Source organism: Felis catus, chromosome A3 (genome assembly GCF_018350175.1).
Source record: "Felis catus isolate Fca126 chromosome A3, F.catus_Fca126_mat1.0, whole genome shotgun sequence".
NCBI lineage: Eukaryota > Metazoa > Chordata > Mammalia > Carnivora > Felidae > Felis > Felis catus.
In genome coordinates this window covers 11,400,920-11,406,866 of record NC_058370.1, presented here as the reverse complement: position 1 = coordinate 11,406,866, position 5,947 = coordinate 11,400,920, and the positions used below count along the sequence as shown (strand labels likewise).

The 5,947-nt window shown below is 50.5% G+C and overlaps 1 long non-coding RNA gene across 1 annotated transcript; it reads right to left on the bottom strand.

Annotated features, from left to right (window-relative positions):
- Nucleotides 1–1,065: 1,065 nt before the first annotated feature.
- LOC109497942 lies at nucleotides 1,066–4,269 on the bottom strand. The gene is made up of 3 exons (XR_002154414.3): nucleotides 4,081–4,269; nucleotides 2,261–2,434; nucleotides 1,066–2,114 (listed from the first exon to the last, which is right to left on the bottom strand). It is a non-coding gene; the product is annotated as an uncharacterized LOC109497942 (long non-coding RNA).
- Nucleotides 4,270–5,947: the final 1,678 nt, after the last annotated feature.

Genomic DNA, 5,947 nt, shown 5'->3' with positions numbered 1-5,947 from the left:
CCCCCGTGTTTCCGTAATTTCGTGAAACTCAACAAAGGAGTTCAAGGGAAATACAGGAGGCGATCATGTACCCAAGGGGAGGGTGTGAGGCTTGTTAATGCCACGGGTAGAATGAGGGCTCTCCACCCAGTGAATGAGAGCCACTAGCTTCGGCTCCAAATGCAGATCCCATCGGTATCTTAGTCTGGAAACCCCCAGAAGCCCAGCTTGTGTCTTCCTTGTGGTTTCCCCAGAGGAATCCTCCGCGACAGAGATTCAAGGACAAGTAATTTACTTGGAAGGCGAAAGATACACCAACAGGGAAGAGGAAAGTGAGCCGGGGAAGGGAGGGCAAAGGAAGTCGAGCAAGTTATCAAGACAGTTACTCCTGTGGGCAGCTGAAGTCTAATCCTGCCAGTGTAGAACATGTGCCTAGGAGTTACCGTGCCTGAGGGAGCAGGGCACCGGGATGTCCATACTGCACCTCCTCCCAGGCGCTGGTTGATGGCTGGCTGCTGGGGGCTGGGGGAGGGAGCACGAATTCTCCAGCACTTCTAGCCCGCTCGACTCCAACAATGGGGGGAGGGCGGGTGTGCAAACTCACGCCAAAGGATGCAGATGCTAGCAACTGGAAGGTGGCACATGAAGTTGGGCAAATGGTAAGACCCAGGGCGTACAGATGGTAACTGCTGGTCCCGAGATGCAAGTTTCAGGAGACAATCTCAGGGAGTGGGAAAGGGAGATGGGGAAGGGAGGACCGCCAGGAAAGGGCATGTCAGTGAGCTGGTTCCCTTCCTGGGCACCTGGGGCCCAAATCCCGGGGGGGGGACCTTTGGGAGACGATGTGGAGCGTCCTTCAGAATTGTCTAGCGCAGCAGCAAGGAAGCCGGGACACTTAGGAACAGCGCCCGTCTCTCCACGGTGGAAGGTTGTGGCTAGCGTCATCACCTCTCAGGCGCTTCTCCTGTGACCTGCCGTGTGCACGCCAAGCACACAGGCCCTAGGCAGGGGAGCCGATGCTGGAGGTTGGAAACCATAAGCAACAAGCTGCAAGCAGTCCTCCACGGTGGAGGGGTCAACGGGCGCCAATGCTTGGCCAGGAAACACGAGACGAGGGGGGAAAAGGCACAAAACCAACATGGACAAAGTGCAGAACGCTTGACATCCCTTAGCGCACTTAGGCGTGTTTTTATAATTCCCATTTTACGGATGAGAAAACGGGGTCCGACAGGTGATGGGACTTGCTCTCGGTGGCCTGGCGGTTAAGGGGCAGCCCGGGAACTCCAGCTTCAGGTGTACCTGTGGCCCACCCAAGCCCCAAGCGAAGTTCATCTTTCCAAAATTTTTTTTAGTGTTTATTTTTGAGACAGAGAGGCAGAGCACGAGTGGAGGAGGGACAGAGAGAGAGAGGGAGACGCAGAATCCGATGTGGGGCACGCATCCACAAACCGCGAGATCATGACCTGAGCCGAAGTCGGATGCCCAAGCGACTGAGCCGCCCAGGTGCCCCGAAGTTCATCTTTTCAAATGAGATACTTCGGTGCCGATAACAATAAAGACGAATGAGTCAATGACCCTTGCAATTTCAAAACTGCAGTTTTCGTATTATGGCTCATGGGGACTTTCTCAGTGTTGGCACTGGAACAACTAAAAGAAATATAAATCGTAGACTCGTGGTATTTGTGAGCATAACCATAAATGGCAAGGTCAGCATATGTCCCCGGCTCTGCCATTTAATAGCTGTGTGGCCTGAGGAAGTCCCTTCACCCCGCTGAGTGCCAGCTTCCTCAATTCTAAAGTGGTAGTAAGACCTGCCTCATAGGGTTGTTGGGAGAATTCCAAAAGATTCTGTGCGTAAGATGCTCAGGGCGCGATATGGTAGCTTCCTGTGGCTGCTCTAACAGATTAGCACAGATTTAGTGGCTTAAAACAACAGAGTTATGATCTTATACTTCTGGATGTCGGAAGTCCAAAAAATGGGTGGGTCTTAAGGAGCTCAAGTCCAGGTGTTGGCAGATCTGCATTCCTTCTAGAGGCTCTCGGGGGGAATCCGTTCCCTTGCCTTTTCCAGCCTCTACAGACCAGCTTGGCTCACGGCACACCCTCCATCCTCAAAGCCAACGGCATGGTGTCTTCTGATCGAATATTTGTGAACATTAAAATAGAAAAATCTTAATTATATATGTATTTATTTTATATAGATTATTGTTTTGGCGGTCAACTGATGCAGGGCAGACCACCCCAAAACTCAGTGGCTTAAAAACAATTAATGATCACTCACAGTTCTGTGGGTTGACGAGGCTCAGCTGAGCGGTTCTCACTTGGGGTCTCTCATCCAGTTGCAGACTGATGAAAACCAGGGCCCATGCTACCTTGACTTGGATGGGACGTCCAAGGTGGCGTCTCAGTGCTCTCTCACTGGAGTAGCCTGGATTTCATCCACGGTGGCTCAGGGCTACATGAGACAGGAAGCCCAGAAATGGCCCAGCATCAACTCTACTGTGTTTGATTGGTCCAAACAGACACAAGGTCGTGGCCAGTCCAGATTCAAGGGGGTGGAAAACTAGACCCCACGTCTCAAGGGAAGAATTGATGGCAGCCATCTTGGAAGGCAAGTTAATGTCTGTTTTACTCTTCCTCAACCCACCCCTCCCCCATACCATCCCAGGAGGTTACATGCTATCCCCCTTCCCCCTATCATTCTGGGGTGTCTCCCTCTTCGCCTTTGAGGGGAATACCACTGAGGAAGTGCATCGCAGTTTTGTGGGTTTCCAGACAAGACATGAAACTTGCCCCCTCCAGCAGCATCAAGAGTCAAGTACTCTTTGAGAAATTGAGGTGGGCTTTTTCGCTTTGTTTTGCTTGTTTAGTATCCCTTCCCACTTCCTGTCCCAGGATCCCAATCTTCCTGTGGGGGAACTCGTGGGGGGGGGGGGGAGGGGGTTGCACTCTATTAGCCTCTGAATGGGCAAGTGACCTGGACCACCAAAAAAAAAAAAAAAACCTCTGTGAAATTTTCATCTCAAATGGAGTGACCAAAAAATTCTGAAAAAAGTTTGCAATGGACACTGTAGGTGACTCCCCACCAGTTATTGTAGCCCAGGTGCAGAGAGGGCCCGATTAGTCTATCTAGAGGTTCCCCAACCTCTGTACTATTGACATTTGGAGCAGATCATCTTCTGTAGTGTGTGAAGAAGGGGAGGGGCTGTTCCGGGCCTTGTAGGACATCCGTCTGCCTGACTTCCCTGACTTCCCTGACTTCCACCCGTGAGAGGCCACTAACACAGCCCAAAAATGTCTCTCCACATTGCCAAATGTCCTCTGGGGGGCCAAGAGTCGCCCGCTGTGTCTCTTGCCGATGACTGATTCAGGGGTGAACAGGCCCAAGCCAGCTGGGCCACTGAGACACCTGGATAGATTTCCTGGGCACTTCGGGCAGCAATCCTCACTTACTCATAAGAGAGAGCCAGGGAAGCCATTTTCTCTCTTTCTTCCCTTATTGGATGTTAATAACGTTACAGCCTGATTACTACTGGCAGCCATTTTGCAGGCACGAGGGAACGACCTTTCAAAGGAAGTTAATATGTGGATGGTAGAGGGAAGAAAGAAAGAGAACCTGGGTTCCCAAGTACATGCTTAACCCTCTGAGTCAACCAGCCCCAGAATTGCCCTGCCTACCAACTTCCTTTCTGCTTGAGCCAGTTTGAGTTGAGTTTTCTGTTACCTGCAGCCAAAACATCCTAAGTGACACATCCTCAGAGAAGAGAATACTAGCCAGTTTATGCAACCAACCCCCCCCCCCCAACCCCTCTCCCCGCCCAGGGCATCCTCTTTCCAATCCTTTCCAAACTTGCTTCGGGAGCTTTCCCTCCAGAAAGTTCTTTCTCTCTTTCCATTTCTACAAAGTGCCTTGCGTCCTTCTAGCAAGTTCCTCTTCTGTTCCTGTTGGCCAGAACCAATTTCGTGAGTCGTAGTGGGAGAATTCTCTTACCTCAGTTGACTAATTTCAGCCCCAACCCGCCCCCCTCCCACCATTCCCGGCCACCATAACACCACCACAGAGCTACCTTGGAACCCGTTTGCTGAGTGTGACCGACTCACCTCGTAATTCACACATTTCTTGAGACCTCAGAAAGACTGAGCCTCGTGTGATCAGGCTGATGGGCAAATCAACACAGAAGACAGTCTGGTAAGTTCTAAAGGCAACACCACACAGCAGGGTTCGTGCCAAAGGCAGCCCGGTGAAGTCACCCCAGAGCATCTGGAAGACTGCTAGATCCAGCAGGGACTGAGAACTGGGTCAAAGGGCAAAGAGAAGGGCAGGGTTCCATGGTCAGAGAGAGTCCCTGGCTCCACCATCAACCCCGTCTGCGGAAGGAGCTGCTTCGCCCTCAGACCTTCAGCTGCCTCGTCTGTCAAATGAGCATTATTGTATTAGCTTGTCAGGGTCGATGTGCACGTTCACTGAGATGACACATGTCAGACCGGTTTAGTGATGTGTCCCGACTCGTTGAGGTGCAACTATGAAATCGTTTTCTTTTTATGATAACTACCACCCAGTATTCTAGCATTGGCAGTAGAGACCAGAGTAGAGGCAGGCTCTCACAGCGCCCCCTAGGCACCAGGCACTTCCTTTCTGCGTGAGCCAGTTTGAGTTGAGTTTTCGGTTACCTGCAGCCCAAACACCCTAAGTGACACATCCCCAGAGAGGAGAACACTCAAAAGGACCTTAGGAGGTAGGGACCCACATTATTCCCATTTTATAGAAACAGAGACACAAGAAGGTAGGTAATTTGCCCCAAATCGTGCAGCTCTCTTGGGTTGGGTTTCCTTAACCTACCTTTCTGCAATTCCATGACTTATCAGGCTCTGGTGGTTCAATTCAGCTTTTAAAGCTCAAAACGCCTCAGGGCACCTGGGTGTCTCCGTTGGTTCCGCGTCTGACTCTTGATTTCGACTCAGGTCACGATCTCACGGTTCGCGAGTTCAAGCCCTGCATCAGGCTCTGTGCTGATGGCATGGAGCCTGCTTGGGAGTCTCTCTCTCTCTCTCTCTCTCTCTCTCTCTCTCTCTCTCTGCCCCTCCCTGCTTGTGGTCGTTCCCCCCCCCCAAAAGGAATAAACTTAAAAAAAAAATCAAAATGCCTCAAATTAAACTAGTAGTCTCCACCACTAGTACCCCCAACACAGATGAATCTCAGGCCGTGATGTTGTGCGAAAGAAGGCAGAAATGAAAGTGTGCACACTGCATGATTCCATTCACGTAAAGTTCGAAACCAGACAAAATGACTCCACGGTGTTAGATGTCAGGATCATAGTCGTCCTTGAGCAGGGGAACGGATGGGAAGGGGTGCAAGGTGGCTTTCTAGGGGGTCTGGTAGAGTTCTGTATCTCAGTCTGGACGCTGGGTACAGGAGCGTATTCAGTTCGGGGAAATTCTTTCAGCTGTGTACTTACAACGTATTTCTTCTTCTGCGTATGCGTCCTGTTTCAACCAGGGGCACTTGAAATAATTTCAATCTCAGGTTCAATTCAGAGTCCTTTCACACCCTCCTTCCCTTCCATCGCTCAGTTCGAGCTAGACTCACAGCTCTAGGGACTTGGGACCGGTAGGATGGGATGTGCCATTTCACTGAAACGGCTGTACAGCGAGCCCTGAAGAAAGGCGGCTGTCCCCAACTGCTGGATGACCTCTGAACTTAGCCGAGTGATTCAGAGGGCCAGAGGGCTCCTAACATCACTTTGTCGTATACGAGAAGAGCCTGGCACAAAGCAGATATAATTGGGGACCCTAGATGGAAACCCAATATTTGTAACATCTTGAGGACTAGAGGCTGGGATGCAGTGCTATTTTATTTTATTTTATTTTTTATTTATTTTTTTATTTTTTTTTAATTTTTTTTTCAACGTTTTTTATTTTATTTTTTGGGACAGAGAGAGACAGAGCATGAACGGGGGAGGGGCAGAGA